The sequence below is a fragment of the Mus musculus genome, chromosome 15 (assembly GCF_000001635.26).
Source record: "Mus musculus strain C57BL/6J chromosome 15, GRCm38.p6 C57BL/6J".
Lineage (NCBI taxonomy): Eukaryota > Metazoa > Chordata > Mammalia > Rodentia > Muridae > Mus > Mus musculus.
Window position 1 is genome coordinate 38,384,779 of NC_000081.6, and position 27,417 is coordinate 38,412,195.

General features: G+C 48.3%; 1 long non-coding RNA gene across 4 annotated transcripts; it reads right to left on the minus strand.

Annotated features, from left to right (window-relative positions):
• Positions 1–780: 780 nt before the first annotated feature.
• Gm41307 lies at positions 781–19,872 on the minus strand. Of its 4 annotated transcripts, XR_875180.2 has the most exons (3): positions 19,326–19,872; positions 19,017–19,208; positions 781–1,490 (listed from the first exon to the last, which is right to left on the minus strand). It is a non-coding gene; the product is annotated as a predicted gene, 41307 (long non-coding RNA). The 4 variants fall into 4 exon arrangements; XR_875179.2 differs by having other exon boundaries at positions 19,017–19,872; XR_875181.2 differs by having other exon boundaries at positions 19,013–19,872.
• Positions 19,873–27,417: the final 7,545 nt, after the last annotated feature.

Here is a 27,417-nt window from a genome sequence, read left to right on the forward strand (position 1 = left end):
GAAGGAGGGCAGGTCGTGGGCGTGCACCAGGCCAGGCAGGATAGTTGATAATGAGTCAGCGCTCAGCAAACCCCGTCTGAGAAAAATGGGAGGCGCCTGGTGGGGAGACTGAGCCTAGCTTCCTTCCTTGGTGGGCGGGGAAGGAGCCCTTAGCCCAGCTTCCTTCCTCCCAGTTCATACTGGGGTTACCTTGGGGAGGAGAGAATGACTACAGCTCTAGCTCAGGCTACTGAATGCAGAAGTCCTCTGTGCTCTGCGAGACCTCACTGACCCAGAAATGGACCTGGAATCCAGTCTGAAAGTAACAATAAGGGACTCCACGGGAAGTGTAGCTCAACTCCTGACTCAATTCTCCATAAGATTCCAGAACTACGTTCTCTTCCCAGGGAAGATGTGAGCCCTCTTTTGTGTTTTGGATCTCTCTGGCATCCAAGAAGTATACGAGCTTTTTCTCAGATACCGGGAAATGGGGGAGGTATAACATAGGGGCTGCGGTGTAGCTCAGTCGGTAGAGTGCTTGCCTAGCATGGTCAAAGCACAAAATAAGCTTAGCGTGCAGAGGCGGGCAAGCCGAAGTTCAGTGGCATTCCCAGCTGACCAGCTCTGGAGCTAGCCTGCTTATCCGAGGCCTTGTCTAAAATTAGTATATACATGCTTAGAAGGTTTCTAGTTCTGGTTTTTTTACAAGAGAATAATGGGGGGGGGAGGGGATATGGTTGAAATGCATTATATACATGTATGAAAATGTTATAACAAAGCCCATTGCTATGTATAATTAAATATGCTAATAAAACAATTTTATAAAAGCATAAGAGAAACTACCAAGGATTACGAAAGGAACGTATGATACAGAAAGCCATTTCTTTCTTCATTCATTCATTCATTCTTCAGGGGAGGGTAGAAGTCAGAAGACAACATTTAAGAGACAGTGCTCTCCTCCCCTGTGGGTTCTGGGCATTGAACTTGGGTCTTCAAGTTTGGTGGCAAGCACCCTTATCCACTGAGCCATCTTGCTGGCCCCCCTCTCTCTTACCATGCATGGTTATTACCACATTGTAAACCCAGCCTGTGGTATCCTTTAATACAGCTGATGAAAGAGCACATGTGGTAAACAGCATGTGAAGAGGTGTGCGGCTGGGATGTGCTAGGCAAGTGTCTGATGTCTCCTGGTGTGGGTCATAGAAGCTACTCTTCCCTGAGACGAGAGGATCTTCTCACAATGGGGGATGCTCTGTCCCAGCAGACAGTGGAGACGGTGAAGACCTTGTGTTCATCTCAGTTCTTGGACTCCCTGAATTCTCTTTTTAAAATCTTTGTGTGGAGCTGAAGAGATGGTTCTGCAGTTAAGAGCACTTGTTGCTCTTGTAGAGGACCTGGATTTGCTTTCCAGCACCTGCATACAATGGTGGCTCCCAATCACCTGTAACTCCCGTTCCAAGGGATCAGACATCTTCTGATTTCCTCAGGCATATGATGCCCAGACAAAATACCTATAAACGTAAAATAAATGTCTTTACAAATTAAACTATTTGAGTGCAAGCCACTATACGTGCCTGCAGACGCATGGATGTTACAACACATGTCTGGAGATCAAAAGACCAGCTTGGATACCAGTCCTTCCCTTCTACAGTGCTGCTCACTGCTGAGTACAGCAGACTGGCTGGCCTCTGAACCTCTTGGGACTCTCCTGTCCCTGCTTGCCTTGGGAATTCTGGGATTACAGACACAGGTGACCCTGTCTAGCTTTATGTGCATGCTGGGGGTTCAAACACACATCTCCATTTTACTCACTGAGCCAAACTTAGCCTAGACTCTGAGAGTTCTGTCTACAGCCGTCAAAATGTTAAGAACATCTGTAGCACTTGTTCAAAGCTCCAAAGCTTACAGAAGCCAGACAGGTGATACCAAGGAGGCCAAAGGAGACTGTGGGAATGGCTGCAGTAGACACCCTCTTCTTCATGGCAGCACTGTGGGCTCCAGGGACAGCAAGCCTGCAGTGTTCCCCATCTTCACAGCATTCAGAGATGCCAGAACTACTAATTATTATGTAAATTATCCTACTTCTTCAATGAGAGCAAAAATATGCACACTTTAAAGTACATTTGGGGGGCAAATATATCTGCAGCTGTAACCTGGAGATGTGGGAGTTGGGCTCTCTGCTGTTTAGTGTCTTGTTGGAAAGAGGGAGGTTGCGTGTTTTCTGGTATCTCCTTCTAGACCTGAAGTCCTCATGCAGAGCCCACACCCTCTGCCTGAAAGCATGCCCAGTAGCAAACCTGGTCTGCAAAGAAATGCTGCACTGAAGCTGTAAGTGTCTGACTGAGGCTCCTCCAAGCCCAGTTTCCCCCCAGCGCTGTGTGTATATGACTTGCACAGAAAGGAGCTGGATCCCAAGGCAGTGCCTGAGCTCCAGGCTCAGCTCACAGCATCTCAGTCCAGTGTGCCTAAGAAGCCACTGCTCTCCATTCATTCCACAGGGGCTCACACAGGAAGTGGGCCTAGAGGACCCATTCGAAGACACAGAATGATGGCCAAACTTGAGAAGTCCTATTTATTTCTGGTTTCATTTTTTCTGCACAGTTGGCCCCTCAGAGATTGGGGTATAGGAAATGAGGTAAAACATGTTTGTCTCAAAATGTTACCCAGTGGACAAGCTTTTGTTCACTGCTCCCCAACCAAAGCATAAGGCCAATGAGTGACTCCCCTAAACAGAGCTCACTCTGGTCTGCAAACTGACTGGGGAGCTGACACCAGGATTTTTATTGTCTGATAAACCTAAGATCTGGTTATGCAGATGTGAGAGAGGAAGAGGTGGGCCAGAGGGCACTGGCTTCTTTCATCGTGTAGCTCATTTTAGTTTTCGAGGGTGCCAGCAGAGGCTCTGAGCTGGGTGAGGGCAGGGAAAGTGAGACCAGAGAAAAACCCTGACTTGACTGCCACATCCTGGCTTCGATTTAAAAAGATCTCCCTGAGGCTCTGTGGGAGTTTTGTCTGCGTTTGCTGGGTAACCGTTCCATACACTCACACCCTTGGTGAGCTGGGCTGCAGCAGACGCTGTGGTCCGGGTGGGAACAGATATGCCAGCTGCTGGGATGGCCTGAAGAGCCCAGCCTTCTGAGTTGCCTTATGAAAACAAGTGGGGGCTCTGGAGAAGTGAAGATCCAAGAGGAGCTAGAGGTAAATGAGGAACCATCAGAGAGAACAAGGAATTCCAGAGCCATAAACTAGGAGAGTCCAACGAGGCTTGTGTGGCTGTGAGGCCTTGAGCTGATACTTAGATCTAGTGAATTAACACAGAAATGTGTATCTGTAATTTTTTCAAAACCTACTTTTAATGATGGTTCTTAAACGCTTTAACCTCCCTTCTAACCCACCACGCACCAGAGGTAGTGGGAAAGAAAGGATACGGAGGAAGTAGACCTGTTTAGAAAGGTTCTTTGGAGCAACTCCCATTTGTGTTGCCTGGAAATCGGCAGTTCAGTTCACAGGTTAGCAGCGGCAGCTCGATCCACTAGCAAACACTTCATAGATACCCCAGAGTCTGGTTTGGTAGAGTCAGGCTAGTAAACATCAGCAAAGGTGGCACTGCCTTGCAGAGACAGCCAGGCTCAGCTTTAGCATCAGTCGGTGGGAGGAACCAGGGCCAACAGGAATGCCTCGGTTCCTGATTCCTCGAGCCTCCCAGCGGTGTCTGGGTGTCCCGGATTTAGGGAACCCCAGCTTCTGCCTCAGCCTGGGTCATCAATTCTCATCCATGTTGGGACACCCACTTCAGCTGCATTCTCCCATCCTTGATCTGTGCACTGGTGCCATTCAATGGACCAGTCACTCCATGTGGCTTTTGGAAGAGACCCAGTGATATGGGGGAGGGGGTGCGCAAGCATGAGGTGAATGGGCTGCCAGCCACAAGATAACATGCTATTTCAGAGTAAGCTTCTTTTGTAAGTAGGAGGATGCTCTAAGATAACAGCGAAAGCAGAGCGTAGCAAATACATCAAGCAGTCACATGGTTTTTATTATGAAATGTATGCAGTATATGTTTGTTACTGTATGCACCATACATTTATATGATGGGCAGGTGGGGGTTATTTATATGAACATCTACACACACACACCCGCAGGGATGTGTTGTGCTATGTCACAGTTTTACTACTGGAGAAGAAATTTTCAGCTTCATTATAATCTTATGGGACCGTTGTCCTGTATAGGTCTATAGTTGTCAAAGTTGTAATGTGGTACCTGCTTATGTTAGAAACTGGAAGGGGAAACAAGCATCCTTGCCCCTGAAGAGCCTGCATACTACAGAGGGGGAGAAACCATGACAAAATAAATAACAATGCTCAGGTCTGAGAAGTGATGAAAGTAAGCTGAGAGAAAGGGCCGCGTCTGCGGAGGCTGGGAGGGAGTAGTCAAGGGAGAAGGGATATCCCAGAGAGACCCACATAATCACCTAATCTAGGGGCTTCCAGACAGAAGGAACCAGGTTTGCAGAGGCCCCAAGACAGGAGTACAATGGAAAGATGAGGCTACCGTGAGTGAGAGAAGGTCCACCAAGTGACAAGGAGTGGGCGATTCGGGCTCTGCAAACCATTGTGAAGACTTTCCCTTTGCTCAGATAGAGAAGCTGAGCTCCTGGAGGACAGAAAGCAGAGTGACCCATCCCATTTCCACTTCAGGAGTGCTCTGCCTGGTAAGGTGCGAAGGAGGACCAGAGTGGAATAGGAAAGACCTGTTATGGACTATCTTGAGAATGTGGGTAGGCAAGAACTGTGGTGTAGGCAAGCTGCTGGCCATGCAGGGGTGAAAATGACCTAGATCCAGGTGAGGGGGAAGATACAGATGATGAGAAGAGGGCTGTGAGGGGCAAACAGAGGAAGGCTGCTGCTGGAGTCTCTGGTCCAAGTCACTGGGGAGACGGGAATGCCTACAAGAGGGGAGATGGGTAGGAATCACATTTGAGCATGTTCTTCTTGCTTCCCAAGCTAGCCAGTGACTGCTGCACAGGGCTGATCTTCCAGAGAGAGGCTGGGCCAGATAAACATAATCGGGAGTTATCCATCGAACTTGCCATTCAGGGAAGATGTCCAAGGGCTGGCATTGAAGCTGGACAGCACCTAGAGGTGAGATGTGACACTGGGGAAAAAAAATGACAGATGAAGAGAGCTCAGTGTCCCCAGAAGGAAGATCTGACCGTTGGGTAAAGTAAGATTGGGAAAAGGGCCACTGGGGCAGCAAGTAGTCTCTAGTGACTTGCTCTGTAGAGTAAGAAGATCTAGTAGGAACAGGTCAAAGTGGGGTGAAGGGAAGAACATGAGGTAACAAAAATGACCATCCTTCCTATTGAATGTTCCTGCAGACAAACACAAAGAGGGGACACGAGTATTGGAGAGGTGAGGTCCAGAGATGGCTTCTGATGAAGGCAGAAATACTAACATCCCCCATACTGACAGGAGTGATATCGTGATGCCAGAGGGAACTAGGAGGCAAGAGGCACGGTGGGCATCTAGACTTACAGAAAGGAAGAATGTCTTAGGGGAGAAAGGACAAAGGCGGGGAGGGCTCTTGCTTGAGGCTGACAAGGCTAGGCTGAGGTAGGGGCAGGAGCAGAGATGAAGCCCTGAAGTGGGTGAGATAAACAGAAAAAAGTGGAGTTAGGGCCAAGGAATGGGGTGAGTGTCAAGAAGAACAGTGGGCAAGGGAAAAGTCCGATGTTGATGGCTGCTGGTGCCCGGGCCCTCCCTCACCTCCCATAGCAACTGCATCTTGCCAGCACATCCCTGCCAACTGGGGACTGCTTCTCCCAGCACCTCTTTCGACTGGTTGTAGCTCCACGGCCGGAGGCCAGCCCCGAAGCTCAGCCAGATACACGATACACGTGGAATTTGTTTACCGCCTTCTGCACCATTCCTCATTCCTACAATGTCGACATCTGATGGCCGAGCTCCAAACAACAGAACAACAGTGGGCCAAGGCCTCTTGGCTCTCCTGGGTAGCCCTTTGGTTGTCTTGGGAAGCCATGGCCCTTCTCCGAACACTGATCTTAAATTCATGAGACAAAGTAATAAGATTGTGAAGAAAAATGACTATATTGAAGTAGTAAAATGTTGAGTTATGATCTAACAGCAAAAACATACAGTCCTTTCTTGCTGCATTGGAGAGTAATCCAACACTGGGTCTGGTGACTGCCCTACTTTTAAAGTGATGGTGAGCCTGAACAGTATTCTGCAGCAGGCATGTGGTAGAGGGTATCTGGGATTTCTGGTGACAAGTCCTATCTCTTTTGTTTGTGACCAGATCCACTCTGCACATCCTTGGGTCTGGTACATCTATTAGATGGGAGAGAAACAGCATTCCCTAAAAGCCTAAATTCAGGGCTGCCCACCACCTAAGGCCGCTGCAGGAGATTAAGCTGAAGTCCTTTCTCTTTTTATTTAAAGCTCTCCATTCTGACATGGGTGTGCCACAGGACCTGTACTGTAACAGGCAGATGATGTGGAGTCGTTTGGTCACCTTGCTCCAGATGACATACCCAAACTCAGCATTCAGCATTGAGCTCTCCCTCCCCAGCATGGGGTGGGGCTCAAAAGAGCATCACCCCATGCCTGATCCCTGCTTCCACCCCATTCCTGCTTCTACCCCATCCCTGCTTCCACCCCATTCCTGCTTCTACCCCATCTCTGCTTCCATCCTGCTGGCCTTCCAATACCTAGACATAGGCCTCCCAACACTCCGCCCTGTCTGGGCCTCAGCAAAGCCACCTGTTTCCTGTCCTTGGCCTGGGCAAGTCTGTGCCCTGGCCTCACCCATGTCCTGACAGATCCACAGCTGCAGCTCCCCTCCCTCCTCAGCCTGTCCAGCCACGCCCTGAACGCCAACCTGGCAGCTCTCTGACTCCAGGGAACAGGAATGCTGCTGGAGAACTTGGGTTGCACGACTCCACGAGGGGGTGAACTGGAGCTGGTTGGTCTAGCAGTAGCCAGGCCCTTCGGAAAGGGAGGGCCCACTCACCCAAACCAGCTGGGAGTGGAAATTTCAAGAGGCAGGCAGGAGGAATAAAGTCAATGGTGACAGGAATTGCCATTGTCCTGGGGAGCAAGAGGGGGCCACTTTCCACATACTGCTTTCTTGAACCCTCTCACAATCATAGGAGCTAGGTTGAACCTCCTCACGTTAAGCTGTGCAAGCTGAAGTCCAGAGAAGTTGTGTCATCCAGGGGAGGTCACACAGTAAGCAAGTAGTCCTTATCTCCTCTTAGTACAGGGACCAGAGCTAAATGGGAAGGCCTCTTTCCTGATTGGGCAAGAGGAGGCCCAGAACTCACTCCCATTAGGGTGGCCTCATCGAATAGTCTCCTGCTGAGCAGGCTAAATAAGTGGCCTTGAGTAAAAAGGGGCAAGGCTGAAATCTCCAGGGAGACTGACTTATGTTCTGAGAGGCAGGGGCTGGGGGGGGGGGGGGACGGGACGACAGAGCTGTGATACTGAAAGGGGCCTCATTTGTGCTTCTTCTGCTCATCTCAGCCCCTCTCCTGGGCTGGAGAGGAAAGCTGGCATGTGTGAGGAGGCCACTCAAGTGCATAGACTTGCCCCATTTTGACTGGACACACAAAAATCCCATCAACCCATGGAAGGAAAGGAGAGGGTCTCAGATTTCTTGAGCGGTCCTGATAACTGGGGAAGGCAGCCCTGGGCAGTGGATGAGCCTTGTCTGTAGAGGAAGACCCTAATTCCTACAGCAGTATCTAGGAGCTTGATGACAGGAGGCTATTTAGACTCTGCGTCATGGAGAAGAGCCGTGCAGCACCCCACTACAGGTCTCTTTGTTTATGGTACTGGAGCTCTAAGGAGGAAGGTCCTCATAGGGTGTGGCTCACACCCTGAGAAATAGCTGAGGCTAGTGGGAGGCTAGATCCAGCCCAACATACAGGTCTACAGAAGCAGCCCCTGCCCTGCCTCTCACCTTCAGAGTAGCGTTTGCTCCAACCAGATTTGAGGCCCAGTTTGGTGCCTGAACCAAGAGTCAGGACTTCACAAAGCTCTCATTGGCATCTGCTCTGGCCTTTTGGCCCACTTCATAGGACTTCTTTCTTGCTTCTTTCTTGTGCTAGCCTTCTGCATATGTAGCCTTTGCTCTGTGACTCCAGCTAGTAGTAAACTTAAGCATTCCTTTGCTCTTAAGGAGAAGGGCGACCTTTGTGACTGAACTTGCATCTCATTTGCTGAGAGGTTAAAAGAGCTGAGAGAGTGAGTGAAGCTTCTCTGTGAGCCTGCCTGGGCCACGGGTCAGGCCAGAGAACCTCCTGCTTTATTAGCAGGGGTGAAATTGTCAAGGAGCCTCTTTCTGATAACTGACTCCAGCCCAGAGGTAGTGTCATCCCCCAGGATGACAATATTTGGGCTTATAACCCTCCAACTTAACAAGGGAGTAAATAAGGGGTATGTTTTTCCAGAAGGGTTAGCAGCAAAACCCTGAAAGTTGTGAGCATCTGTCAGTCCCGGAAACTTCTTTCACAGAACACTCATTAGCTGAGCCCTTGGATCTGAACTGCTAAGAAGGCATCAGCTCCTACGTGGTCTGCATGGTTATTACAGACAGAAGCTACAGGTGAGATACCCCTGTGAGTTCCTCATGAACTCTGGCTAATCCCACCCTCTTCTGCCGACATCCAGACCTGGGTATGGGGGTTAAAACAGATGCCAGCCTGCTGGTGTGGTGAATAGGAGGGCAGGAAGGATTGGGGTTAGGTGGCTAGGCTGAAGATGCTGAGAGAGACCTTGTTGGTAACACACCAGATAACAACAGTTCCTAACCCCTGCTGGGCAGGGATGCCACCCTTCAGTACCTGGGTTAGAAAACACGGACTGATGGGTGCTCCACTGCTCTGATGAAAGTCAGTGCCTAATGCATTTGCATCTCTCACTGCAGGCCCAGGGGCAGAGGCCTTGAAAGGAGCACAAGAGACCAGTCAGAGCTCCCAGACCCCACACCTCTGGCCTCTTCACTGGATAACAATGACCTGGATACCACAGTTATCAGATTATCAGATGCCTTACCGGGTAACAGAACCAAGTGAAGGACGCCCCCAGTTCACATTTACACACTTACACATACACTCTGTGGTATGAAACAGAGTTAAGTCTGTACACTATTGTGCATAACCTTGGGTGCTGAGCTGTGGGAGGATTAATCACACACACACACACACACACACACACACACACACACACACCTCTCAAGATTCAAGAGTAATAAATTCTGATTCTGTACCTTTAAAATTAAGAGCAAGATCCTAAAAGTTCTTCAGAATAGGCGCAGTATGATGGTGTATGCTGTTAATCCCAGCATTCAGAGGCAGAGACAAGTGGATTGTTATGAGTTTGAGGCCAGACTATTGATCTACAAAGTAAGACTGGTGAGAGAGACAGAGACAGAGATAGAGACAGAGACAGAGAATTGTTCAAAATAAGTGACCTAGAAGAGAGTGGGAAAAAATGCATGAAGAAGGAAAACAAAAAAGATGGCAGATACAAGGGAAGGGATGATGGATGATGGAGTGGGATGATAGAGTGATGGGGTGGGATAATGTGGTGATGAGATGATGGGGTGATGGGATGATGGGTGATGGGATGATGGGGTGATGGGATGATGGGTGGGATGATGGGGTGGGATGATGGGGTGGGATGATGGGGTGATGGGATGATGGGGTGGGATGGTGGGGTGATGGGATGATGGGGTGATGGGATGATTGGTGGGATGATGGGGTGATGGGATGATGGGGTGGGATGATGGGGTGGGATGATGGGGTGGGATGATAGGGTGGGATGATGGGGTGGGATGATAGGGTGGGATGATGGGGTGATGGGATGATGGGGTGGGATGATGGGGTGATAAGGTAGATGTTGGGATTGGTTCTAGTTCTTTGATTTAATGGGGAATCTGCATTGACACTGTCCCCAATTGGTTTTTGATCAATCAATAAAGATGCCAGCTGCTAATGGCTGAGTAAAGAGAGACAGGGTGTGACCTTTAGATTGGTGTGGGCTAGGAACTGAGAGAGGAAGGGACAGAGAATTGCCATGATGTGGTGGGAAACAGATCAGATTTAGAGCTTCAGGAGAGAGAGCCAATGAGCCACAAGAATTCAAGTGGGTGGCCACTGGACACTTCTCTGATTGGGCCTGGGGGAGCAGGCAGAGGATTAGAACTGCCTAGCCTTTGAACCAGCCAAGGCATTTTAAAATTAACTAGTGCTTGTGCATGTAAGGGTGTGTGGGGTGTGTGTGTGTGTGTGTGTGTGTGTGTGTGTGTGTGTGTGCGCGCGCGTTTCATTTGCAGATTCAAAGATTCCCTGGGTGGGTGGCTGGAAGCCCAACCTGCCGAAGCACAAAGTGGTGTAGCCCAAATTCACCGTTACACGTGGGTGATGGAGAGAAATGAGAGAGAGGAAAAAAGAGGAAAGTTTTCTCCTGCCTGGCTCACACATCTACTGGGCACTGATCTCCTTCCTGACAAATGACTGAGAACCTACTATGTGCAGGATCTTCACTTCTATCACTTGTTTGTTTTTACAGTAGAGTCAGAAGAGGGTGTGGTCAGCTTCCTGCTGTTGATGAAATGCCTGAGGCCTCAGGAGGAGAGTAACATGAATGAAGCCATACAAGGGAAACAGTGCAGAGAGCAACCTCCTCTTGATTCCAGAGGCCTTGCCCTCCTCAGTCTCCATCAGCTTGGTTGACAGGACCTTCATGAGGGTGGTTCCTCTATTCCTGACACAATAAGCCTTCCTCAACGAATGTGCAGTGACTGAGAGGACAGGGTTAGGGTTCGTAGTAGGGAACTCGAGGAAGATGAGAGGACACAGATCCATTCCTAAGAGAGCTGTGCTTTGGTCCCATCGGACTGGTGGCACATATATGCTTGTGACCTCAGACGTGTACTTCCCAGCCAGGGAAACGAGGAGAAAACGAGGCCCAGTGTGTGAGGAGCCAGTTGGGACCTGCCAGCAAAGCGGCAGATGCTTGCTTCCCATCCTTTGCTGGTTCTGAGGCTGGCTGATCTCAGGAACAACTCAGCACCTCTGGAAACAGCCCCCAGAGCTTGCCCCACCCCACCCTACCCCACCCTCGCCCTAGAGATTCTGCAATCACTTGAACTGGAATGGGACACAGGCGACAAAATACATTAAAATTCTAATTTTATGACCTAGCAACTCTGATCCACCTTCAAAATTGTGACCCACTATGGGCCCAGCCTCCCATTTCAGGGGAAAAGAGAAAACATTTATTAAGCCCCACTGTGTGCCACCTTCTGCCCCACAGCATCGGGGGACTTACCAAGTTGCAGTTACTAAGAAGCAAAGTCATGGAGAGAGTTCAAATCTGATTTTGAAATTCCTGTTTTCCCGATCTGACACATAATGCCAGTCCTTTCAGGATCCCTTGGGTGAGTTCTCCTGGACTTGTCCCCCATTCTAACATGAAAAACTCTCCCCATTGTTAGGTTCCAATGCCCAATATGGTGGTGACATTGACAATGTCCCAAATGTCAGTCTGGGCTCAGCTCAGGATGAACTCTGACCAGGCAAACAAGGATTGCTACTGAAGGTCAGCATTCCTAGAAACCTTGTAAAGTGGACTTCTGTTTCCCAGGAAAAACCATTCCTTTTTTTTTCTTTTTCTTTCTTTCTTTTCTTTTCTTTTCTTTTCTTTTCTTTTTTTTTTTTTTTTTTTTTTCGAGACAGGGTTTCTCTGTGTAGCCCTGGCTGTCCTGGAACTCACTCTGTAGACCAGGCTGGCCTCGAACTCAGAAATCCGCCTGCCTCTGCCTCCCAAGTGCTGGGATTAAAGACGTGCACCACCACCGCCATTCTTTTCTTATCTGTCCCCTCCAGCTCCCTCCAGCTCCCTCCAGCTCCCTCCAGCTCCCTCCAGCTCCCTCCAGCCCCCTCCAGCCCCCTCCAGCCCCCTCCAGCCCCCTCCAGAAAAGGCTTCCAGCACAGTTCCAGCTAGTAGCCCCCCCCCAGACTCCCACACCTTGGCTCTCCTCTCTAATTGGGGGTGGGGGGGGTGGGGGGTAGCCTTGACAGTTTGAATTAACTTTTCCTTACATCCCTCTCTTACATCTGACCTGGAGAGACATTGGGTGCAGAGCTGCCTGCTGTCTTTCCTGCTCACTGGATCTGCAGTGGACATTGTGCCACTCTGTCAGGCAGCCTCCCTACGTGCTTTTGAGTGCCCCATCACATCATCTCGGGCATCTCTCTGATATGTTTCAGCCCACATGGTACATTTAACTTCCTAATCTTCATGGTCTTAAATTCTGCCAAGGCTCCAGTGGAAAAAAGACAGCATTTTCAACAAATGGTGCTGGCACAACTGGCGGTTATCATGTAGAAGAATGCGAATTGATCCATTTCTATCTCCTTGTACTAAGGTCAAATCTAAGTGGATTAAGGAACTCCACATAAAACCAGAGACACTGAAACTTATAGAGGAGAAAGTAGGGAAAAGCCTCGAAGATATGGGTACAGGGGAAAAATTCCTGAATAGAACAGCAATGGCTTGTGCTGTAAGATCAAGAATCGATAAATGGGACCTCATAAAATTGCAAAGCTTCTGCAAAACAAAAGACACCGTCAATAAGACAAAAAGGCCACCAACAGATTGGGAAAGGATCTTTACCTATCCCAAATCGGATAGGGGTCTAATATCCAATATATATGAAGAACTCAAGAAGGTGGACTCCAGAAAATCAAATAACCCCATTAAAAATGGGGCTCAGAGCTGAACAAAGAATTCTCACCTGAGGAATACCGAATGGCAGAGAAGCACCTGAAAAAATGTTCAACATCCTTAATCATCAGGGAAATGCAAATCAAAACAACACTGAGATTCCACTTCACTCCAGTCAGAATGGCTAAGATCAAAAACTCAGGTGACAGCAGATGCTGGCGAGGATGTGGAGAAAGGGGAACACTCCTCCATTGTTGGTGGGATTGCAAGCTTGTACAACCACTCTGGAAATCAGTCTGGCGGTTCCTCAGAAAATTGGACATAGTACTACCAGAGGATCCCGCAATACCTCTCCTGGGCATATATCCAGAAGATGTCCCAACTGGTAAGAAGGACACATGCTCCACTATGTTCATAGCAGCCTTATTTATAATAGCCAGAAGCTGGAAAGAACCCAGATGCCCCTCAACAGAGGAATGGATACAGAAAATGTGGTACATTTACACAATGGAATACTACTCAGCTATTAAAAAAATGAATTTATGAAATTCCTAGGCAAATGGATGGACCTGGAGGGTATCATCCTGAGTGAAGTAACCCAATCACAAAGGAACTCGCACAATATGTACTCACTGATAAGTGGATATTAGCCCAGAAACTTAGGATACCCAAGATATAAGATACAACTTGCCAAACGCATGAAATTCAAGAAGAACGAAGACCAAAGTGTGGACACTTTACCCTTTCTTAGAAATGGGAACAAAACACCCATAGAAGGAGTTACAGAGACAAAATTTGGAGCTGTGACGAAAGGATGGACCATCTAGTGATTGCCATATGCAGGGATCCATCCCATAATCAGCTTCCAAACGCTGACACCATTGCATATACTAGCAAGATTTTGCTGAAAGGACCCAGATATAGCTCTCTCTTGTGAGACTATGCCGGGGCCTAGCAAACACAGAAGTGGATGATCACAGTCAGCTATTGGATGGGTCACACGGCCCCTAATGGAGGAGCTAGAGAAAGTACCTAAGGAGCTAAAGGGATCTGCAACCCTATAGGTGGAACAACAGTATGAACTAACCAGTACCCCGGAGCTCTTGACTCTAGCTGCATATGTATCAAAAGATGGCCTAGTCGGCCATCACTGCAAAGAGAGGCCCATTGGACTTGCAAACTTTATATGCCCCAGTACAAGGGAATGCCAGGGCCAAAAAGGGGCAGTGGGTGGGTAGGAGATTGGGGGGGTGGGTATGGGGGACCTTTGGGATAGCATTGAAAATGTAAATGAGGAAAATACCTAATAAAAAAAAAATTCTGCCAAGGCACAGGGGAATAGTCTGAGAAGTCTTCAGCATCTGTGTGCTTCCACCTGTTCCTCCTGCCGCACTCACCAGATTCTCCTGGCAAAAGCCACACCTCCTCCCAACACTAACCTGGACCTGGAGCCCTGGCCTGCCTCCCCTTTCAACCCAGGCACCTCCTCAGCCTGACCCACCTGACGCTCTGAGGGTGTCACCCAAGCCTCACCTGCTGGCACCCTCCCAGCTGGCTCCTTACCCTACTACTCTCCTCTGCCTCTGGCAGCTCCTGAACAGCAGGCCTTCATCCCCTCAAGGAAGTGGCCTTGCCTCAGGGTTTAACCCTGGGCTGATTTCTCCCAGGTAGAAAAATGCCTTAGTTCTTTCTCCAATGAACTGTCTAAGTCACCTAAGAATTCAGCTGCCTCGCCCAGACGTATAGCTTCACCCGGCATGACTTATGTGTTATTCTTTCTCTACTCTAAGGCCCAAGGAAAAGGAAAGTCTGGGCAGCTGCCATGTCCATACAGAGGAAGTCAGCCTCTCTGATGACTCCTACCTGTGGGGGCTGTGAAGGTTCCCTGGGCCACTGGAATTACCAGGTCAATGCTGAGAACTGCCAAGACCTTGCCCAAACTGCGGAGAGGCAGGACACGGTAGGGTTCACTGGCCTTCTTTTCCTTGCCAAGGTAGGTCAGTCCCCCACATTCCTCCTCCACAGGAAAGCCTCTTGGAGCTTCTCCTCAGCCCCTAGCAAAACCATTGAGATTGCGGCAGAAGAGCCCAGGTTAACTATACAACAATCTGGCAAGTTTCTCCCACTTTTCATTGATATGGAAGTTATATGGTTCATACTTCTTGCTCCCTCCAGTAAAACCTACCTTTCTCAGATCTCTGTGACAGATGTTAACAGCTGGCCCCACCAGCCTAGGGTTACAAGCCCGCTCCTCCATTCCCTCACGACCATGAGAGCACTTGGCCTAGCTGCCCAGTCCCATTACTGGGCAGGGAAGCCATGGCTAAAATTTCCATTTCTTTTCAACCAACTCCTTCTGAAGTTTTCCTCCCCTTCCAACCTCTGAAGTTCCTTCCTGCTGACCAGCTGATATGAATGTCCCCTCCTGTCCTCTTCCAGGCACTCTTGATCCAAAAGTGTGGGGTACTCCACTCCCTCAGTGGCTTCCCATCATCCCCCATTAAGATCCTACTTTGACCCTACCTTCTAGCCCTGTTGCTGTCAGTACTATATCTCTTTAAAATATAGACAAGGCTTAAAGCCTATGAAACAACACCTTCTTAATAAAGGTATCTCAGGCCTACTTGCTCACCCTATAACACCCCTATCTTGCCTGTCCTAAAGCCTGATGCCCCTACCACTTGGTCCAGGACCTCGGGATTATTAATGCAGTTGTCCTTCTGATATAGCCAGTGATGCCTAACCTTACACTCTTTCTCAGTTCCCCTCCTCTAGCTTTTTTCCCCATTCTAGAATCTTAAGAACCCATTCTTTACCATTCCCTTACACCAGATACTCATGAGCTCTTTGCCTTCACCTGGAGGGACCCTGACACAGGGACAGTGTCTCAGCTCACTGAGACTATCCACCCCCGAGGGTTCTGAGATAGCCTCATTTCTTCCACTAGGCTCCAAACACTGACCTCCTCTTTCAACCAGTCTCCCAGCCAGTTAATCCAGTATGTAGACGACCTTCTACTGTGCAGCCCCTCACTCTTGCTGTTATAGCAGCTCACCTTTGTGCTCTCTGTCTCTGTCTCTTTCCCTCCTTCCCCCTCTCTCTGTGTATGTCCCTCTTCACCATATTGTCTCAAGAATTTTCTATCACACAAGAGCTCTCTAACTTTGTTCCCTGACTTTCTTAAATTTTTTTCACATCACCTTCCTAAAAAGTCTGAATCTTCCTGCTCTCCTTCCAACCCTGCTACACTTCCCAAGCCACTGCCCCCATTCATGGCTAGAATAACCTGAAACTCATACCTACAAAAATCCATAACTGTGCTGGTGAGATGGTTCAGTGGGTAAGAGCACCCAACTGCTCTTCTGAAGGTCTGGAGTTCAAATCCCAGCAACCACATGGTGGTTCACAACCATCCGTAATGAGATCTGACTCCCTCTTCTGGAGTGTCTGAAGACAGCTACAGTGTACTTACATATAATAAATAAATAAATAAATAAATAAATAATCCATAACTTTCTACTTCCCCCCTGTCTCATCCTGACCGTGCTTTGTTCACAAATGGAAGCTCATGGATAGGTTCTCAAACACACGGCAAATGGATAGCTGAGGTGCCTATTTAATATATCAAAGCAGACATGGCCTCCAGGTTCTCCCAGCATCCATTGGTCCCTACTTGTTAAAGGGTACTGCATACCTTATCCCCTACCTTAATCTTCTCCAGCACAGGAGCTGGGCTGCCCTTCCTCCAGCTGCCCTTTACTATATAATCCAGCCATTTTGGTTACCCAGCCTTTTGGTCTACCCTTTACCCTCCTGGTCTCCTGGATCTCCCCTCTCTTTCCCCCTTCTACTCACATGGCCAGCTCAGGGCCATGCTCACTCTGGACTCTCCCAGATGCTTCTGGAAGCAGAGGCTCCTCCTTTTACCCACAATAAACCTTCTCCTCCACCTAGGAGCATACCTAGGTTCTCCTTTGATTTCTTTTTTGCATTCATCTGATCTGAAACCTGAGACTGGCATAGATGGGTTCCAATCCAAGCTGCTGCTCTGACTCTCCTAGGTATGCAGGGATCATTAGTTTCTGCTGACTACTCTCATCTATCAAATTTGATCCCTATTTCTAGAGTCCGTCTTCTCAACTACTTCTCCCCTCTGTAAGCTCTTTCTCTCCTCATCTATGCTATGAGTGTCTCTGTGGCTCCTAGAGCCTTCTACACCCTCCCAAGGCACAGCCTGGCCACTCATCTTGCATCTCTTGGCTCTGGCCTGCTACACCCTTCCGGGTATCTTTACTAAAGACACCATCTCCCATTTCCTTTGCTCTCTCATCTGAGTCTACTGGATAAGTGTCACCCTGGGCTACCTGTTCTGTCTACTATTACTATAAAAGCCACACCAGTGTGGCGGGAAGCTCCTCTGTCCCTCCTCGGCCCCCAGGTCATATGGGAAGGAACAATTTTCCTCTGTGATTTGGAACATTTTTCTCTTTGATAAGTTTCCCATTCTGCTTTGGGCTGTCCTGATGGGACGGCACTTTATCCACCTTACCTCAGCTTTCTCTTGCCTCCCCCTAGGAACTGCAGTTCCTCCTGCAGTCCTACTAAGCTATCTCTTAGCTCCTCCCTCTTGCAGTCCTGCTAAGCTAAGAGATCTTAGCTCTCACCTGCAGTCTTGAAGTTTCTGCTCTCAGCTCTCCACTAAAGTTTCCTCTCCTCCATCAGGGCTGCCTGATCTGTCTCTTCCTTAAGCCTACCTAGGCCTCTCCTCCCTCAGGCAGAGTCTCCCTGCAGCTTCACTAGGCCCAAGCTCATCTGGGCCGCCTCTCTCTGTCTGTCTCTCTGTCTGTCTCTGTCTGTTGTCTGTCTGTCTGTCTGTCTGTCTGTCTGTCTCTCTCTCTCTCTCTCTCTCTCTCTCTCTCTCTCTCTCTGCTCCTTCTTGAAGCTTATATAAATTCTCCCCTTTAGACTCAGGTTTTAGTACTACAAACAGCTTGTCCTCAGTACAGACCAATGGTCAAAGACTTGTGCATTTGATTTTCAAACTCTTTCATACATCAACAACCCACCGCACAAACAGATGATCCTGGGATCTCTTACATCTGAGCTCTTAAGACTATGATGTAAACTCCGCCCCAGGATTTATAAGTTTGTTGGGTATGGTTAAAGAAAATCTATAAAATCTTTAACAAAAAATTTGGCTTAAAATTTATACAATAGGCTTAGAATTTTAAAAAATTCTATAGATAGGTAATCTTAATTTGCTATAACAGATTATATATGATTCAACTATTGTTTAGAATATACTGTATAGGTAACTTAGATTCAATTCTACAGAAAAATAGATATTTTGAATAATAGCCACATGTCAGCTTAGTAGGATGACAGCCTTACTAAGGTTTACAGGTACATGTCATATGGCTTAACCACCATCTATGATAACCACATAACATAGACCAACTAAGACAACACTGATATAACTTCTCAGTCCTACCGAGCCCTCTACTTCTCCTTTTTAGATTAAGGAAACAACAAAAGGTTTTCAAAATATTTTGGATTGGTGTGGGTTTTAATATGATAATAAATTTTTAAGGTTATACTCAGATTAACTTTAAGATTAAAAACCCTCAGATTAAGGTCTACTTAGATGAATAAAAACCGACTTAGAGATTTACACCTAACTGCTATGTCTCTGCTAACTGTTCAACACCAGGCTTCTAGAAAATTTTGTTAAGTAACAATATATGTTTTATAAATAATGCATATCTGATAAATGAGATTTATAAATTCCTAACGTCTACTCCATTTCACAGTAATATTTGTTTAGCATCTTTGCCTTTGCTGACTTTGTTAAGTCTATTTTTAGAATCCGTGAGAAAGCACCAACCACCTCTGTAAGTGGTGTAGCTGAGCTATTAGAAAATCTGAATCCAAACTGCAGGCTAAGCTGCCTGAGACCTCTGTCAACCCAGCCTTCCGGAAGGCTGTTCTAAGTGAATCCTGTGTCTTCTCCACACATAAGCAGAAACAACGGGTCTCCTGACTCATCTGCACACTTTCCTTGTGCTCCTCACTATAATCCCTGGTGGGGCTATTCCTCTTACCCACATAGCTCTAACCTCCATGCTCTATAACCGGCACACCCTTCCCCTCCCCCTTCCCTTATCACTTCCAGTACCTCTCTACTCTCTGCAGATACCAGGTGACTGCATCTTTGACAGCTCCTTCCAGCCCTGTCCTTCATCAGCACAAATGAACATCTCAATCAACTTCAGGAACCTTACCCACCCCAGAGGGAACGCTCTTCTGCTGACAATCAGGCTCTCCCAGTGTGGAGACAAATCCACTCATGCTCCTTGCATGTCACTTCCAAAGGCGAGTTCTACAGTCTCCTCCAAGTCTTACACAGGAACTGATGGGCCGTGGCTCTCCCAGTCGTGGCTGGAGTTAGTCTGGCAGCCTCAGCAGCTCCTACACAGGCTTGACCACAGGCAGATTGGGTCATAGTTTGTATCTACCTCAGTAAATTTCTACCCAGCTACCAGACACTATCCAGGAATCAACCTCAGCCGGGCAACTACAGCTAAACCAGCTTACCTTTCCTGCTTCTGTAGCCCTGCAAAACCAAAGAGCCCTGGACTTGCTGGCTGCAGAAAAGGGAAGTCCTTGCCCCTCCCTCACTGAGGAGTGTTGCTACTGTGTGAATGAATCCAGCCAAGTAGAAGAGAGGATTAAAAACTTAAATGAGCTAGCTTACAAACTATAGCCTCCAGGGGCCAACTCCAAAGCAGACCTCTCTTCCTTTTGTCTTTCTTGGGTCCCTGACTCCTTCTCGTCCTGGGTCCACTAATATCTATACTTCTCATAATAATGATGCCTCCTTGTCTCTTCAGCTTCCTTCGGGATAGAATTAGTGAAATTACCCACCAGTCAGTAAAACAGAAACTTCTGACAGAATGTCCCCAGCTCTCCTACCATCACAGACCTAAACACACACACACACACACACACACACACACACACACACACACACCAATTTTGACTGACAATCCAGCCTTTCTGAAAACCCAACAACATTGTCTTGCCCAGCTCAACGAAGCTAGAGATTATTGATGTCCCTTATCCTCAACAAAAGGCTGGAATGTTAGGTACCCACCCCCAAAATGTCAGTCTGGGCTCAGCTCAGGATGGACTCTGACCAGGCAAACAGAAGGATTGCTACTGAAGGTCAGCATTCCTAGAAACCTTGTAAAGTGGGCTTCTGTTTCCCAGGAAAAGCCATTCCTTTCTTATCTGTCCCCTCCCGCCCCCTCCAGCTCCCTACCTCCAGAAAAGGCGTCCAGTTCCCTATTAACCCAAATAAGCCTGCAACAGATGAAAGCCCCAACTCCTCCCCTCACAGTTCCAGCTAGCAGGCTCCCCCCTGGCAGCTACCTGTGCCCTTTAAAACTGGCAGAGCTCCCATGCCCCTTGGCTCTCCTCTCTGTCCCGGGGAGAGATAGCCTTGACAGATATTCATTATTAGCTCTTTCTTTCCACCAAGGAGTGTCCTGGTTTCGTGGTTTTACTACGATCTCACACCCATCTTTAGCCAGACACACTTTACCATCTGTAAGGCCGAGCTTCTTCTTGAAGAGCTCTTCATGAGTCCAGAGGACCACACACCATCTCAGCAGACCCCCCCCCCTACACTGAGAAGATGGATAAGAACCACCACTAAGTGATAAACAATGCAAAGGCCCAAAGGCCCAAAGGTCACAGAGCTATGGATGGCCCAGGAAGAGACAAATCTACTGTTTGCTTCCTACTTTATTTCTGGATTAGGGTTCAAACCATACAAGATTGATAGAAAACTCCCAGGGAATGGCTGAGCTGACCGGGTACCAGCTCAGTCAGGCCAGGGGCAGAGTGGATGATGGTACCAGAGCATTTAGGAGAAACTCCAGCAAAAGAGGACAGCTGTGTCAGTTCTAAATATTTATTTCTATTTATTTTGTAGCACTGGACATTGATTGGAGCTAGAGCCTCAAACTTGTTAGCCAGCATTTTGCCATTGGAAAATTACTTTGAAGCTAATGTTTCCATTTATTTATTATTGGTGTGGGGAGACATATGTAGAGGTTAGACCTAAGACACAGCAGCAAACTCTCTTCTTCCACCACGGAGTCTTTACCTGCTGAGCCATCTCCTCAGCTGCCCCCCTGCCCGCTTTTGGAGACAGAGTTTCTCATGCAGTTGTCCAGCCTGCTCTTAAGCTCAGAGGAGCCGAGGCAAGCCTTGTGGTCGTTTCTCCTCACCCTCTCCAGCAGTTGGAGTTTACAAGCTGGTACTACCAGGTCTGGCATATTATGCTTAGTACCATATTGTACAAAATTATCTCATGTCCAGATAAAATCAATTGGATCTGGTGGGGAGACGGGAAGCAGGGTCTTTCTTTTTCAAAAGGTCAGGGTTAAATTGGAGTCTGTATTTTCCAAGACATGTTCTCCAGCAACCACCAGCGAGCCACCCAGGACACAAGCAGCGTTATCCCCAGGTCTTCTTAAGTGGGGATGAACAAACGGATGTGCTTCTGACCTCCAGCTTGCCCTGTGACCCCGGCACAGAGTTCTGTCCTGCTGGAAGGGGTGTGGTTAGAAACCAGTTTGGGTTCTTTCAGGTGAGAGCTCAGGTGAGAGGGTTGTGGGCACATGACTCAGGAGGACTGCTGCTTGCCACAGGACTTTTGACTCAGAGGATTGAGAAAGAGGCAATGCACCAGCACCCGAGCTGCAGGGCTGGAGCTGGAGCTGGCTCCGGCTCAGTGGCAGCCCTCCAGGTCTCCCCTGCCCACGCTGAGCAGGTCCTGGGCTCAGGCGTTCTCACCTCCTCGGCTGAACTCAAGCTGCTGAGGCTCAGCCGGCCTCAGCACAGCCATCCGTTCCTTGAGGACGGAGGAGGACAGGATTTGCAGACAGCCAGAGCCCCACTCCTCAGCTGAGCCTCACCCACTTCCCCTGCAGGCTCTGGGGCCTCTGCCCTGCATCTCTCTGGACTGAGCTTGTTGAACGTTACTGCTGGCTCACACTTCCCCAGCTTAAGAGTGAGTTTGACCCTGGAGGGAATTGGACCCAAAAGCTGCATTCATTTTAATAAGCAGTGACAAGCTCTGGGACAGGAGAGGCGAGAAAGCCACACTTGCAGTGAAGATGACCAGGATCCACACCTTCCCGCTCCCCATGTGCTATCTTCTCCTGTGAGTCACCTCCCAAGTCACCCACGCACACAAGCTGCTCCACCCACACAAGCTGCTCCACCCACACAAGCTGCTCCACCCGCAAACCCCAGGGGTCCTAACTGGTCCCTTTGCTTTGCTTTTATTCCTTTGTAGTTTTGTTTGTTGCTTTGTTTGTGAAAGGGTTGGCCTTGTATTTTCTATGCAGCCCAGGCTGGCCTTGAACTCCTAATCATCTTTCCTCCACCTCCCCAGTACTGAGATCCTGGGGATGTGTTCACCAGCACTGGATCTGATTTACCAAAGACCTAAGTACTAGGGACTAGTCAAGGAGTTTTCTCCCCAGTATTTTCTGGATATGCTGAGCGGTCCTGGATTTTTGCTACTGTTAGCACTCCATTTGGCAAATGAGGTAGATGGGACTGCCACAGATAGTCACTATCTATAAGGTAGATGAGGCTGGCCCCAGTATGTCAATATCTATGAGTGGTGGAGTTAAGTGTGAGGCCAGGGCTACTGGGAGTCCTATATCTAACATTACAAGGCAGCCAGGCTACCACCCAGGATGTAAGAGGCACCTTTCACCCCAAGATGCAGAGGGTAAACAAACTCATGCTCAGAACTCCCCTTTCCTTTACATATGTGGTGTTGCTGGGCCATGCTGGGTCCCTCTGCTGCTGCCGCTGCTACAAACATTCTGATGATCCATACAGACAATTGTGTAAAGTTTGTTCACAGGGCCAGGAGAGTGTCTCATATGCAGGACATCTGCACTAAACATAAGCTAACATTGAATGGATGATGAAGATCTTTAGACAAATACATGCCAGGCAGACAAGAGCAAATCCTAACGGAGGGAACTGAGCCAGATGTGACAAGGAGTTTGGAAGGCTGCAGTCACATGGGGATAGGAAAGCTTTTCTGTGGGGGAGGAGGTGGTATTTGGTCTGCACGCTGGGCCCAGGTGGGTTTCAGAGCATGGTTTGATGCTGAAGCATATGGTTTCAGCCCAGAGAGAAGAGAGCTGCCGGTAACAGATGGGCAAAAGTTCCCACAGCGGTACTGAGGTGTGGATTCAGAGGGACGTACAGCAAACCACAGGACTGCAGGAGGAGAGAGTGGTGTGGAGTGAAACCCTAATTCCCAGGTTCTGTGAACGGAGTCTCTACAGATGACCAAGTTTAAATGAGGTCATTAGGTCAGGGACTAATCTGCTATGACTGTGTCCTTGTGAAAAGGAAGGCGAATGGACAGACAGACAGACCACACACAGCACACAAGTGAGGGTGAAGGTAGAGCTCTGTTTGATAGCCAAAGTGCGTGAAAGTGCTGGGCCTTTCATGAGAACCATGCAACTGAGTTAGATCCTAGCCTCTGAGAGGAACCCACTGACTTGTCAGCCATCTCTGTCTCCAGTGCCTCCAGAAGTCCTGTGAGACTGTGTGCTTCTGTTGATCAAGCCACACTCTCGGTCATAAGTCACAGTAAACAGAAGTGCTCCTGCCTGTCAGGGGGCCGCTTAGCCTAGAAGCAGCTCTCCCCAGGTGCTATGGCAGAGTGCCTGTCCTCCACTGCAAGTGGAGCTGAGGGAAAACTCACACCTGCAGGGCCGGGACAAGCACTGGTGAACTCAGGCACAGCCTCTCTGTGACCCAGAGCTAGAAAGAGAGGCCTTGGCCTCAGCTGGAAATAAGGGTAGCCCTGGCTGGACAAACTCCTGGCCAGGCTCTATTGGAAGGCAGGGTGACTTAAAAGGTTTGGGTTCCAAATTACAAAACACAGTTCTAACCCTAACCCTAATCCTAGCCCAGCATCTGCTACACGAGACCTTGTCTCAAAACCAAAGCCAGTAAGGGGCTAGAAAGATGGTTCGGTGGTTAAGAGCACTTGCTGTTCTTGCAGAGGACCTGGGTTGGGTACCCAGAACCTATAGGGTGGCTCAACCACTCATAACTAAAGTACATGGGGATCCAAGGCCATTTTCTGGGCTTCTTCAGGCATTGCCTGCATGTGGTGCACATACATACAAGCAGACTGAACACTCATACATATAAAATCAAAGAAATGCATTGTGGGGGCCGGGATGTGCTATGTGGTTAAGGATAATCTTAAGTTTCTGGGCCCCCTGCTTCTGCCCTCCAAGAGCTGGGTTTCAGGTGTGCACAGACACACTTGGTTTCATGGGGAGCTAGGGACTGACCTGGGGCCTTGGATCATGATGAATGAAGGCTGGACACATGAAGATAAACGGACAACCACCCAGGAATCATCCAGGGAAGAAAATCAGAATGGTAGAAAGCAGCAAGTATCACTTTTGGTTGGGAGCTCACGAAACAGACAGAATGGCTAAGGAGGAACCAGGAGATCTCTAGACAGCCGCTGTCAAGGTTACACCTCTGGGGTCTCAGGGACATCTTCCCTCAAGGAAGAAAATTGATTGGCAGCCCCTGAGAAGTAGTCTCCACAAAGAACAGGCTCACTAGAAGGAGCAGAGCAGCAGTGGGGGGCTGTGCAGGCGGAGACACAGGCACACCGCACAGCTGGAGAGAAGAGGCTTGGAAGTGGAGCAATGTCTGATTAAGGAACAGGTTGAGTCATGGGTGAGACTCGGGCCAGGAGGGACAGGTCTGGTCAGAGTCCTAGGCAGGTGCAAGGGTAGTGGACAGGAATGATTTCATCTGCCCAGAAACCACACCCACACCTTCCCTCCTTCTGGGAATCTGTCCTCATCTTTCCTGCCTCCCTGGTCATCTCTATGGTCACCATAGAGGGTTCTCTGACACTTGATCCCAATGAATCAACACAGGAGTGGCATCAGCCCTTCACACAAAAACTTTTCTCTAGACGGTTTGTTTAATCTAGTGCTGGGCATCAAATGTAGGGCCTTCGGCAGGCTAGGCAAACATTCTACCACACACTCACTCACACACACACACACACACACACACACACACACACACACACACACACTCCAAACAAATTCAAATTGCATTTCTGTTCCTTTCTAAGGTCCTATGTAACAAATAAAACAAGGGAGGGGACAATCGCAAATGTAGCTAGAACACACTGTGAGTCCACTCATGTCGGATTTATTTATGTAGCTAAAGGAACACCAGTAATCTTCACACATTCACATTGTAAGACACTGCAATCTTGTCTGGCATGGTAGTGGATACCTATAATTCCAGTACCTGCACGGCAGAGGCAGAAGGATCACCATGAGTTCAAGGCTAGCCTAAGCTACATAGCAAGTACTATGAAAAAGAAACTTGAGTCACAGATGAGACTTCATTTGGAAAAAGAGCATTCCAGGTCAGAGAAGGGCTGGAGCACTAGAAGAACATGGGGAGGGACTGGAGAGATGGCTCAGTGGTTAAGAGCATCGGCTGCTATCCCAGAGGACCCAGGTTCAGTTCCCAGTACCCACGTGGTGGCTCACAACTGCCTGTAACTCCAATTCCGGGGAATCGGATGCCTCTTCTAACCTCCGTGGAAACCATGGTGTTCTTCCAGGCCCATACATGCAGACAAAACACCCACACACCTAACAATAAGGAAATAAAACAATAAGGAAAAAATAAAAGAAAGTGTTGGCTACAGAGCATAGCACTCATGTCAGGAAGCTTTAGAAGTGAGAACCTGTTAGGGGTGTGTGTGTGTGTGTGAGAGAGAGAGAGAGAGAGAGAGAGAGAGAGAGAGAGAGAGAGAGAGAGAGAGTTGGGACATCATACTAGGCAGAAGTGAAGGGCTGCTAGGGAAGGGGCCTGGGGCCTCAGCTTTGTGGACAGCACATGCTAATGTTGTGGAGCTGTGAGCCAGTAGTGTCAGAACAAGTCCCTCCCCCTGTCAGGCAGGCAGCAAGATGGCTCCAGAACTAACACAAGCTCAGAGAACAGTACTGAGGGTAAAGCAGGCTGGGGGTCAGGCTGGGGGTCAGAGCTGGCAGATCCAGAACTGAGTTATCAGTCCAAGTGGCTGGTGAAGGGGAACCTCAGGGAGTGGAGGCCAAATGGAGAAGATGGGGCAGTGCTGTCAGGAAGGGGAAAAACCCAACATAAGGACAGGTGGCGCCCAACACAAAGACAGGAGGCACCCACAAATAGGAGTAGCACAGACAGAATTCCAGAGCAAAGCTAGACTCTTCACACCCTTGAAGGGGGCACTTTGAAGGTGTTTGAGTATTATTCAAGTACATACAGATCTATCTATCTATCTATCTATCTATCTATCTATCTATCTATCTATTTAGGTTTTTTTTTTCGAGACAGGGTTTCTCTGTGTAGCCCTGGCTGTCCTGGAGCTCACTCTGTAGACCAGGCTGGCCTTGAACTCAGAAATCCACCTGCCTCTACCTCCCAAATGCTGGGATTAAAGGCGTGTGCCACCACTGCCTCCTACAGATCTATTTCTAAGCTGAGTGTTAGAAATGTTGAGATGCAAAGGCAGGCAGATCTCTGAGTTCAAGGCCAGTCTGGTCTACATTGTGAGTTCTAGGACAGCCAGAGATACATAGACAAACCTTGACTCAAAAAGAAAAAGAAGGAGAGGGAGAAGAAAAGATCTGTTTCTGGTAATGGCCACAGGGAATGCTGGTTTTTTGGTTTGGTTTGGTTTGGTTTTGCTCTAGTAGATCCTGCCTAATGTCTTCTCCCAAAGGCTATTATAATTTATGACAATAACAGTGTCCTACAAGGCCTATTTTCTTTCCAATACTGGGTGTCAACAGCTTTCTAAAAATCTTTATCATTATGATACTTCATTTATTGGTGTTTGTTTTTGTTGCTTTGATTTTGTTTTTGATATCTTGGGCCTGGGGTTCAAACCCAAGGTCTTGCTTGGTAGGCAAGCACAACTAAGATATTCTCTACTGCCATGTTCTTTTCCTTTGTATCCTTTGATTATTTGTGAGATTGGTCAGCCCTCTGTCTGTTTACTCAATGTCTATGGTGTTATTGATAAGTCCAGGGCTCCTTAAAGCTAAGTGAATGTTCTGACTGAGTGATATCTACAGCCCATATTCACACTCACATTTTCTCTTCTTTGCAAAGCAAGCTGATCTGTTTTCTTTACGATAGTATTTGTTCTTAGTGAACATTGAACGCCTTTCACATAGCATTAAAAGTCGTAACATTGGCCAGGCAGTGATAACTCATCCTTTTAATCCCAAGACTTGGGAGGCAGAGACAGGTGGATCTCTGAGTTCGAGACCAGCCTGGTCTACAGAGTGAATTCCACTACTTCCAGGGGATAGCCAGAGAAACCTTGTCTGGAAAAAAAAATGCAACATTAACTGTCATTTATATAGAAGATTTTTTTTTCCAGTTGGTAGACCTCAGTCCATACTATCCCATCCCTAATCTCTCTCTTCTCTCTGTCTCTCTGGTGTGTGTGTGTGTGTGTGTGTAGTCCGCCCCCCCCATTATTTAGAAAAGTTTTGTTGTTAGTGAGGTTTACTCTTGGTTTTCACCAGTCCTG